The 12637-nt window shown below is 38.1% G+C and overlaps 1 protein-coding gene across 1 annotated transcript in view; it reads left to right on the top strand.

The window, feature by feature from the left end:
- The window catches only part of znf1046 (zinc finger protein 1046), a 659651-nt gene that overhangs the window by 424634 nt on the left and 222380 nt on the right, over positions 1-12637 (top strand). The gene's annotated exons all lie outside the window — the stretch shown is intronic.

Genomic DNA, 12637 nt, shown 5'->3' with positions numbered 1-12637 from the left:
TATAGTTCACCTGACAGAGTTAATGAACACTAATGAGTGAATTCAGACACTGATGAACACCTGCTGTTAATAATCACAATCACTGAAGAAAAGAAACAAAAAACACAAACAGTGACTTGAGTTACAACATTAAATAAAATAAAACACCTTCAGTCTCAGCAGAGGATCATTAAACAACTCCACAAACAACAGCAGACACACACTTATTACTGACTGATTTGACTTCCATACTATTCTCATTGAGATCCAACAGAAATTAAGGTGTTTTTTGTGTCACCGTAATGGAGTGAGGGGCTGGTTTAGTTGGGTTCTTCACCCTTGAACTCTTTTAATAAAACTTTCCAACTGCTGTAATACAGAGTTTAAAAAATGTTTGTACTATAGCAATAAAGTTGGGAAGTCAATAAATAGAGAAATCTATTTGTCTGAAATTATTTCTGATAAATGTTTAGTTATAAGTCTGGAAGAAGGGCCTCATGCAATAGATGTTATGCTTAGTTGCAGGTATTAATTTAATTAATGAGAAGTGGTAACAGAAAAGATACCTCCGTAATTACTTAACAGTTAAGAAATAACATACAAAAACAGTTCAGTTATGACAAATACACACTCAGACCTGATGAATCTGACCTTGTATCTCAACAATGGTAACAATTAAAATGTTTCATGCTGCAATGCATGCTGGGAGTGGCACGGTACAAATATCCCAGCATGCATTGCGGTATAAATAAATTTTGTATAATGGTCTAACGGTTTTCTTTATTTGTGTTTTATTCTGCTGTTGTTTATGTTTAGACTTTCAGTTGCCTGTTTGTGAGTTAAACTGTTAATTTTGTTAGTTGTCACCATTATTGAGGTTCATATGCTGATTATTGATGTCTCTTTGAGTGCGATTTACACCATAGAGCAGTGTTATTGTCCAAGATATTCTTAAAAACTTCCAGAAATCATTGCCATATATATATATATATATATACATACATATAATGTAAAACAATAGATTTAACATTGAATAGGAGCAGTAAATTTTATTATACTAAATGAGAACAGACTCTGCCATTTAATAGCAACATGAACATCACCAGATCTTATTTAGGTTTTTGGCTGGCTTGCCACAACAAAAGAGCTTTTTAAACAAAGTTCTTAACAACTGCAGCAGCCAAGACATATAAATGTTAAAAATGACAGGGCTAAGAGCCCAACTAAAGCAAACTCTGTTCTCCATGATGGTGACGTAAAACTTTAACTTTTTCTCAAGAAGAACTTTAGTAGATGTTATACAAAAATACATGTATTAAGTAATAAGTGTAGCTGGTGATGATGTTTGTAGAGTTGTTTAATCATCCGCTGATCATTTAAATGATTTAATCATTTGTTGTTCTTCAGGTTATTTCATTATAAAGCTGTGACTAAAGTTTTGTATGTTCTGTTCTTGTTTTTTCCCTTCAGTATTTCTTCATTTGTTCATTGTTAATCCTCAATTATCATTTAATTAGTCAGTTAATTAATGAATTTACTTCAGCTTTGCTACATGTTTCTTGAACACTCAGTAGTGTGGACACTTCAATAAAAACTGAAGTATATGCTCTGGGGTTTAAAGGGTTAAAGGTGTGAGAGGTAAAAACACAGTGTAAAATGTATTTTAACAGTAATATACTGTTAATTTACACTACGGAAATAGACTGTAAAAAAACAGTAGATTGCTGGCAACCACAGCGAGAAGCCCCTGTCTGCAGCTCGCAGATCTGGGCGGAGATGAATGTGGGGCGGGGCTGCACATTCAGCCACGCCCACCTGTAATTTCATTGGTTAGTGGAAACGTAATAGCGTGAATGCCCACTACGTGGTGTCAGTAAACAGGAAATGCATGTACAATTTCTTAAATATTGTTTTTATTGTTAAAAAAAAACAAAAATGCACAAAAGTGGGCATTCTTGATGAGTGTTTTATATGTTAATTATGTTAACAGTTATGTGAATTTCATAATGGTATTTTTCCTGCTAAAAAATATTTCAAAAGACTCAAAAGACTCTTTTCACAATGGTGTCACTTCAGAAACGCAGTGATTTTAGTTCTGATATTTTAATGGTTTAATATTTTGCTTCAAAATGCAAATGCATATTGCATATTTACAGCAAATAAAGGTGGAGTCTGAAAAAATAAATAAATAAAAATGCAGTGTTTTTAGTTCAGTTAAATTTTTTCCCTTTGAATGGGAGAGTTCTCTGGATAATTTACAATTGAAAATATTAAAATTATACTTTGATTTAAGGCTATTAAAATATTGGGCATGTGTCCAATTGTTTCTCTTTCAATACTGCACTGCTTTGAGTTTTATTAAGAGCAGGGATAAGCTATTATTTATTAAGGGAAGTATATGTTTGTAACCTTTTTATTTATTAAATCAGATTATTTCATCATATAATGGATTTATTTTTACTTTGATGCTGCTATGAATATACATGTATATGATCTGTTATATGTAAATGTTCCAGCATGAGTAAAATTTTTTATTATTTTTTTTCATATTACATGGTATGTCATCTATGAATGCAACCAATTTCATTATTTATTATTTACTAATCCATTAAAGTTTTGTTCAGTTACTCCATTTGAATGAAGACAGTGCTCTGCTGCCACCTACTGGGTGGTTTTGATATCTGTTCTACAATTTAATTAATAAGTTACAAATAATTTCATAATCTAATATTACTGAATTAAAATGCAGTCTTCTTGGTTTTATTTTTGTATTATTTGTAAATACTGGGTAAATACTTTAATACCACTTTCTAACAACCCTTCTGTGTCCATTTCTGCACTGTAGATCTTTAAAAATATTTTTTATAATGATTTTGTTTGGTTATTAAGAGTCACATACAACATTGTTATTCTATTTCATTTAATTAGAATATTAAATACACTTAATATTATATTAATAGTGTGGCAAAAACGGCCAGTTTTATTTATTACTTATCTATCAGGACACAAATTAATGAAAATAAATTTTTTTTATTTGACAAATCCTGATAAATAAATACCAACTTCATCTTCAGTAAAAACACCAACACAAAGCAATACAGTCAGTTGAAAGTCCCTCTTTCTCGGTTCAAGTAAAAATCTGGCAGATCTGTGTTTTTTAGATGTCAGATGTCTCACCTACAGAACATCTGTGTATGCACATGCACACGTACAAAAGGAAGACTGACAATTTATAGAAAATATTAATAATAATTTAAGATACAGCAGTTTGTGATTATTATCTTTAATAAACATTAAAACAATTATATATTTTTTACAGGGAAATTCCACTACAGCATTAGTAACAATCTGCAGTAAAAAGTGCTTGGCATATTCTGTACTCTTTATCATGTGTACACACACACACACACACACACACACACACACACACACACACACACACACACACACACACAGCCTGCTTCACACACACACACACACACACACACACACACACACACACACACACACACAGGGACAAAACCTACAAGAAAATGAATGAATTAATGACAATGGCTCAGAAGGTCCTGGATGTCAGTGAGAGTTGCAGAAATGTCCCATCACCATCCTGTGTGACAACTCTCAGTAGGATACACTGCAGGATCTCAAGCGGCATCTGTACAAAATAACCAACAATCATCAACATGTCGCTTAACATACAGTATATTAAAGTTAAACTCAAAGAATTAAATTTGTTTATACTAGGCATGCCCCCTCCTCACATTCCCCTTTGCATAAGTTTCATGCATGGGTTATAAAGTAAACAAAACAAAAAAAGAGAACATGAAGTGTAAATAAATATATTAAAAATTATTAAATGCACAAATCTATTAAAACAAAAAGAGAGAAAGAACTGAGGTAAAATAAAACAGAGAATATGCTCCACAGGAATCATAGTGATGACTATATTTCAATGCCAATGATCTGCAAACAGAATGTAGTATAGATCAGTAAGTTAAGAATAAAGTTTTATATTGTACATATTTAGCATTAACATTACCAGAGTATATAAATTAGAGAACATGCCACAAAGAAAAATATATTTTGTTATCTTTGATATCAATAAACTTCATGTGGTGGACTGTTTTGCTCAAAACTCTTTAAAGTTTACATTATTCTTCTAAGTGAATAAAACCACCAACTGTACGATCAACCTGGAAAACGCCAACCCTAACACAGAATACATTTTTTTAAGGCTTTAAAACTTCATATCTCCTTAAAGGCCTTTATTTAAATAAATGACACATAATACGTGAGGTGTACTGCACTATAATTTGACCATTTACATGACAGAAAATGTGTACTTACCATGCAGAGATGAAAACCGGAATCGAAAGCATACATTACATCAACGTCTGTTTCCGTGAACCAATGAAAGACTTGTAGGCGGAGTGACATGTTCAGTCCCGCCCATTTATGGGCGGGGCTGCACATTCAGCTCCACCCACATTCAGCCCCGCCCCGATCTGCGGGCTGCAGACGGGTGTACTTGACCACAGCTGCCAGTAGATTACCGTTAAATCAAGGAAAAACAGTATTTTACTGTAAAACCTGAAGCTAATTTCTTCTGTCTGTCACCGTTGTGGAGGAGAGTAGAGCCAGTGTATGAGTTAAAGATGAACAATGAACTGCTGATGTTATTCTGCATGTTTCTCTATTTAAAGATAGCGGCTGTTTAGTTGCTGATGCAGTCAGAATCTCTCTGGTGGTTCCAGATTTACATGTACGTGTGCTGTTGTGAAAAATAAGACATTAGAGTTAAACCGAACTTTTCTAATTAACTAAAATAAGTTATCATTATAAGTATGCTTCTAAGCATATATAGCACATTACTTCATAAACTCATTCAGCAGTTGACCAAGTTGAGGCAGTTGCTTTCAGTGAGCAAAATGAGTTCACTTGAGTATTGTGTAAATCAATGTAGTCCATGTATTTTTACAGCAACATACTGTAAAATAACAGTACATTGCTGGCAACTGCAGCTGCCAGTATTTTACTGTTTTTTAACGGGACAATTTTTAACAGTGTATGTTACTATCACAGCACATGCTATGACAAGTGAATGGGAGATAAAAGCTTTTGTCCTACAGACACGTGTACTCTTTGAGTCACACACTGGACACAACATAGGCGAGGTGTTAAAAGCTGCTGTTTCAGAGTGGGAGCTTGACATGATTTACAACAACAATCACCAGGGCATCGCTGCGGTTACTGACAATGCAAGAAACATGGGTGTGGCAGTGAAAGAGGCTGGTCTGTCCCCACATGCAAAGTGTTTTGCTCACACCTTAAACCTTGCGTCCCAGGCAGGTTTGAAGGTAAACTGTGTCAGTCGTCTGCTTGGCAGAGTGAGGCGTGTAGCAGCGTTTTTTCACCGCAGTTCAACTGCAACAGCTGTGCTGACCTCCAAGCAGCAAATGTTAAACCTGCCAGTACATAAACTGATAATGGATGTAGTAACTAGGTGGAACAGCTCACTTGACATGATTGAGCGCTACCTGGAGCAACAACAGGCAATTGCTGCCGCCCTACTAAGTTCTGAAGTTAGACACAATGCACGTGAAATAGACACTGTAGATCCAGCTGACATCGCAGATGCTGAGGACATAGTTAAACTTTCACACCCTTGAAAAAAGCAACCACTGTGCTGTGTGATGAGTCTCGACCAACAGTCTCTCTTTGCATGCCTCTTAAACACATGATACAAGTGAGCATGGCACCATGCAATGCAGACTCAAACACCGTCTCTCAAATGAAGGCAGCAATACTGAATGATTTGGCAGACCGTTACCAAGGGGAGCAAGCAGAGTTTCTGTATGAGAGCAGTGCGTTGGACCCCCGGTTCCGGGCACTACCCCATCTGAATAACAGCGAAAGGGATGACATTTTCATCAGGCTCAAGTTAAAAGCAACACAGATGCAGAACCAGGTATTTGTTTAAAAATACTTTGTGTGTGTGACTTTTTTTTAAGAGTTCCCAATATTTAATAATTATGTTTGCGTGTCTAACATTTACATTTTTTTTAACTCTGCTTGCTTCTGCAGAACCCCAGAGAAGAGGAAGGTGCAGCATCAGGCAGCCATAAAGATGTGGCTGGACAGTCAAAAACTTACCTGCCACAAAAAGCACATGCTGTGGGAGGTGTTTCTCCTCCATCCAAAAAGACTGCTCTTGAAGATCTTTTTGGTGATTCTTTTAGTCATAGGGACTGCAGAACACAGCACACTGCTCAGATTGATGCAGACATTGACATGTATCGCAAAGAGACCTCTATCTCTCTCACGGCTTGTCCTCTCAAGTGGTGGAAAGAAAACGCACAACGTTACCCACTGCTGTCAACCTTGGCCATGTCCTATCTATCTGTCCCAGCAACCTCAGTCCCAAGTGAGAGGTTTTTTTCTGTTGCTGGGGACATTGTAAATGCCCAAAGAGCCCAGCTTTTGCCAGATAATGTTGATATGCTGATTTTCCTTAAAAAAAACCTGTCTCTGTCTGAATAAGTGAGTGTGTGACTGAATGAGGTGAGTGTTTTCAAATACTCATTCAGCACATGGTCCAGCTGCAATTAATATGCTGCTATTTTTTTTTTTAGTTTAAGAATACTAAATTGAAACTTAAAATTTTTTTGGGGTTTAAGAATTTTTTGTTATTTAAATTGAAGTTGAACTTGAAGTTCCTGTATGAAAGTTTACAGAAAGATGGCTGATTTTTATGCCATTGATATGTTCATTGTTCAGGTAAACTGTTTAATAAACACTTCTGGCACTTACTTAGAGTTTCTTCATTATTTTTTTTTCTCTCTAAATAATTCAATAAATACCGTACCGTGCCATTCATACCGAGGTATTACCGTACCGTGAAATTCTGATACCGTTACATCCCTAATGTGTATATATATATATGTATATATATGTATATATATATATATATATATATATATATATATATATATATATATATGTATATATATATATATATATATATATATATATATATATGTATATATATATATATATATATATATATATATATATATATATATATATGTATGTATATATATATATATATATATATATGTATATATATGTATATATGTGTGTATATATATATATATATATATATATATATTTTTTTTTTTTTTTTTTTTTTTTTTTTTTTATTAAACAGCATTTGTATTACAAATTACAATTAAAGTTAATTGCACCTAATACATTTGTTAAAAAAGGTATTTTATTCGTCCAAAAATGTCTTTAAAGTCTAAAAATCTCTGACTTGTGTCTGGAAGACACTATGAAAGAGTGTATGGAAAACGTCACAGCAGCTAAGGCGGTCAAACCCCTGATGTGAAGTTTGCCAAGCATATTGTGAGCGCACAAGCATCACCAAGGGTGCAACCTTCCAATGTCGCATAGCCCCTTTAATTACCATTACATGGTAACAATTTAGAACAATTGAGATCGGGGGTTGTAAATGTGCATTTACAATTTTAGTTACAACAGTACGTTGGAAAAGTGTGCCAGTCCCTGAAGCGGGAGAATGATGTGGAGGCCACCTGCTGGGGGGAGTCCAGGGAAAGTGCTACATATCATAAGTTGGCATAGACTGGATAGGTAAGACACGGAACCATCTGAATAGGGAAACACTCCGTGGCTGAAATAAGCATATGGAATCGCCATCAGGGACTGTGCATAGCTGGCACCGAACCCTAGAATGTGGGTAGATCAATTGGGTATACCAGAAATCATACTGGGTTACACACCGGGCTCCCCCGCTGAGTTGGGTGCTGGGGACCTCTGAGGAATTCTCTAGGGTTCGCCAAGTGGGGAACTTATTAGCAAAGCAGAAAAATCGCACGTATCTCGGTTTAGGGAGCATGGTGCAACAAGCATTTGACACAGAGTTTATTTTCCTCCTGATTGACCAGAGTTACCCAATAATCACGAGGGAACTGGCTCCACAGAAAGATTATAAAATCTGGAAGCGAATTAGGTGTCACCCAGCCCGGCAAGTCTATACAGCAGGGGTGGGAAACCTTTTTTCTATCAAGTGCCATTTACTTTTTTGTAACATCATTTAGGGGCCATACTGAATTATAGGGCTGCTTGATTATGGGAAAAATCATTATCACAATTATTTTGGTCATAATTGTAATCACAATTATTCAAAACGATTATTAGTTGAAGTCAAAATGTTTAAAAATGGGTTGAAAATAAATCTTCCATTAAACAGAAATGGGGGGGAGGGTCGCTAATAATTCAAGAGGGCAAATATATCTGAATTTTTATATGCAGTTTTTTCCTCCCTGTAAATAAGGAAAGGGAAATAAATACAATAGAATAAAAATATGAAACAAACTGTGCTTTAAGCATCTTCACTGTGTGAAAAAAACTTCAGCTACAAAAGTCCTTATTTTGAGTTCTGACACAAATGTGCATTATTTGACCATTAAAGGTGACAATTCACCTTTTAAGGTGACATTAGATGTGTGTGCTCTGCTTGTCTCTGAGGCTAAGCACGCACACACACACACACACACACACAAGCATGCCATGCGGTCTTGTTCGTGCTATTAAAAATATGAATGATTCGAACGTACATCAATGAATAATGCAAATCCTGTGCTGCAAACGTTACCTTACAGCACATGCTTTTAGACATGTTCATGTAAAACTGAGCTTTGCAGAGCAACAAATGTGTACAATTGTCACTTTCTAAAACAGATTTTTTTTCTGAGGGGTGATTTTGAATTGACAGATGGGGCTGGATCAAATGGTCTCGTGGGCTGCTTACGGCCCGGAGGCCTGACGTTCCCCACCCCTGCTATACAGATATATGTGAGAGAGGTGCCGCCTGCTAAAGGCCAAGATAAGGTGACACTTCTGGTTAAGTGTGCTCTCACCCCTGGGGGACACAGCTTGTCGAGGGCGATGGGATAAACTATCCAGTGGGAAAACCTCTGTTTTTGATATGGCCCTTCCCTTCTGCTGAACATCATAACAAAAAAAAAAGCAGTTCACAAGTTCTCAAATTTTGCGTTCATTCCATGTAAGTCACAAAGCACAAACGGGACAAAGCAGTGAAAGAAAGTGAATGGGCAGCGCTTGCAGGTTCATCACCTAGTCTCTAAATGGGGTGGTAGGATCTGTGGGCAGCATAGCCGGGCTAGGGTCTCAGGATAAAGTGAGAGTAGGTCGGCCCGAATTCCAGGCACAATTTGCTGACCGAAGATGCCTCCAAATCCCAGACTCTCTAGATTGATGGCAACGAGATCAGTAGAACTGTCTTCATGAACAGAAATTTAAAAGATACCAAATTGAATGGCTTAAATGGATCTCTCTGCAGCCCTGCCAGGACTTGAAGGCGTGAGACGGAAGCGAGATGGATTTTACCGCCGCAGGCTTCTAAGGAATGTTTTTGTCATCCACCTCGTCATGATGAGCGAAGATGGAAGCCACGTAAACCTTTAGTGTGGAGGGTGACAACCCACGCTCTAGCTTATCTTGCAGCAAGGATAACAGAATGCTAATCTGACAAGTTTGAGAGTCTTCTCAGCAAGAAGTGTACCACTCAGTGAATAGACTCCATTTCAGGGCATAGGCATGCTTCGTACAGGGTGCTTTAGTGTGGTGTTAACCATTGATGCCGGTTAGTCACCTAAGTTTCCATGCTTCGACTATGGACCACATGTGGAGGTTCCAGAGATTTGAGTGGTGCCAAAGGGTGTTCTGTCCCCGGGAGAGGAGGTCCTCACTCAGGGGAATGCACCAGGGAGAGGCCAACGTAAGGAGTGAGAGTTCAGAAACCCAAGTCCAGTTGGGCCAGAGAAATGAAACTAATAACGCCCCATTCACACAGGGAGTGAGCATCAATGCTTCCCATTCACTTTGAATAGAGGAGGTCAGGCGTTGCCGAACTGCATTATGGATCCGTCGGCACCACTTCAGTGGAGTTGTTTGCTGCAGAAGTTGGGAAATTTTCAAACGCCAACAGAAGTGTCAGCCAATCAGATCGCTTTATGCAAATACCCCAGCTTAGACAGTAGCCGATTGTGGACTTACTTTATTGGCTGATGCTGCTATGACGATCGCATCAGCCTTAACTTCAGACATGCCCTCAGTCAAGCAATTGATGTTAAAGCCCCGTGTAAATGCACGGTAAGAACTGCTCCTCGTCCTCCCTGACTTTGCAGTGTCTGTGTGATTAGGCTTACACCAGTGTACACCCCCATACGGTTGATATAAGGCACAGTAACCATGCTATTTTTTCCTGACCAGCACGTGGTTTTGCTCTAAAATCAGTAAAAAGCGGCAGAGGGAGAAGCACTGCCAACAGCTCTAGGCATTTGATATGCCAATGCAGCCGAGGTCCTGTCCATGAACCCGCAGCTGCATGCTCACAGCCTCCCAGCCCTCCCATGCCATAGATATGACAACATGCCTGGATACTTGTTTTAGGGACACATCAGCCCACAGAAAAGCAAGATCCATCCCCATCCACTGAGGTTGCAGCGACAAATCGGAGTGATGACAGTAATGGCACACCTTGAGACTGCACTGGACAGAGTTTGTTTTACTCTCGGTTGACCATAAGCCCCAACTGGTTGAGGTGCTGAAGCACCCTGTCCCTGTGCATAAACAATTGATCCCGGGAAGAAGCCAATATGAGCCATTCATTGAGATAATCAAGTATGTGAATACCTGCGAGCCGAAGAAGTGCTAGGGCACCCTCCGTGAGCTTGGTGAAACTAATTGCGCAATAAGCAAACAACAAACAAACGCACAAACACACACATTCTTACACGCACAATAGAGCTGCACAATTACCAGTAAAAAGACTGCGATCTGGGAATTGAGGGTTTGGCAATGTGAGAAGACGACGCCTATCAACAGAGCTCCCGATCATTTCTGATAATATAACTTTAAATAGTGGCATTTAAATAATCTAAAGCGTTTTTAAGTGTTAAAACAGTGCTTAATACGAACGAACGTGTCGAGAATACATGATGAGCAAGAACAAATCAGCCGCAAATGCCCCGCCAACGACGAGAACCAGCGTAGCTAGCAAATTAGCCACGATGGCTACCGCAGCCAAATCTGAAGAAACCCAAGCAGACGATAACGGCGTATCAATGAACCAACTCGTAGCAGAACTAACAAAGCAACGAACCTCGATAAAAGAAGACATCTCAGCTCTGATTCAAGAATCAATAGTGTCTCTTCAGACATCGGTCAATGCTTTGACGGAAACGATGGCGAGTTTCCAGTCTCGCCTATGCGCCACAAAGACACTCGCGAGCGAAAACTTTTCAGCGCTGGCTGCGGCCGAAAAAACTATTAAAGCCCTGAAAGAGCAAAACACGACACTATTGGATCGAGTGGACGACCTGGAAAACCGGTCACGGAGAGCAAATCTCAGGATCTTAAATATCCCGGAGAACAGCGAGAAAGGTCAGCCGACTGTTAAATTTGTGTCCGAGATGCTAATGGAAATCATGGGTGAAGAAGTCTTCGAAAAACCTCCAGAATTGGAACGAGCACACCGTTCGCTCGGTCCAAAACCACAGGATGGATGACCTCCTCGACCACTTGTCGTGTGTTTTCACAGATTTCAAGGGAAAGAAAAAGCATTAAGATGGGCCAGGCAGAATGAGGTAAAATACAAGGGCTCGACTTTGAGGATTTATCCTGACATCTCCGCCGATCTCGCCAGAAAGCGTGCCATGTTCAAACATGTCAAACAACTGCTGTATCAAAAAAAGGTACGATTCCAGTTACTGCATCCTGCATGGCTACGAGTTCATTATGAAGAACAGACATTCCTTTTCGATACGCCAGAGAAAGCGCAGCAATTTTTCAATCAGCGGATTGCTACACATGATAACTCTTGACTTCACAAACACTGTGAACTGATGAAGGATCACGTTGACTTTCAGACACTGAACTTGTAAGATACATAATATATTTAACAGGGCTGCTATGCAGATTGTTTATATATAAATAGATATCCGCGTTGAACAATTCCGCAGTAAGTTGAGATATGTTTTATCTAACTTTATTATTAAGGGAAACTGTCTTATTATTATTTAAGATCTGCAGATACTTTATTTTTATTTATTTTTTATTATGCAGCACTGTATTTATTAACGGTACTTAAACACATTTATTTGTAAGTTTGATTGGTCACTTTATGCCTAACTTATATTACTTTGGGAGCTCTGAGGAGAATAGAAGCACATAGACTTGGAATATCGGGAGCAGAGAGAAGTTTGTGAACTGCGGTTTGTCATTGTTCAAAGGGCAAATCTAGATTGTATTATAGTTTTTGTTGTTTACCAAGGTTCAACCACGCTATCTCGTTATTTTTATTACAAGTTTTTTTTTTTTTTTTTTTTCTCCCCCCAACTCCCTGACCCACACCCAATATACAAAGTTTGGGTACATAGCTGTTGAATAAAAATGGCAAACACAGGCGATAAAGAAAACACAAAAAGTTCAGCAGTACGCTTTGTTAGCTGGAATGTTAGAGGGTTAAACGGACCAGTGAAAAGAACTCGCATATTTACACATATTAAAAAATTAAAAACAGAAATAGCCTTTCTACAGGAAACTCACTTGCGTA

Source organism: Danio rerio, chromosome 4 (assembly GCF_049306965.1).
Source record: "Danio rerio strain Tuebingen ecotype United States chromosome 4, GRCz12tu, whole genome shotgun sequence".
Classification (NCBI taxonomy): domain Eukaryota; kingdom Metazoa; phylum Chordata; class Actinopteri; order Cypriniformes; family Danionidae; genus Danio; species Danio rerio.
This window is presented reverse-complemented; position numbering and strand designations above follow the sequence as displayed.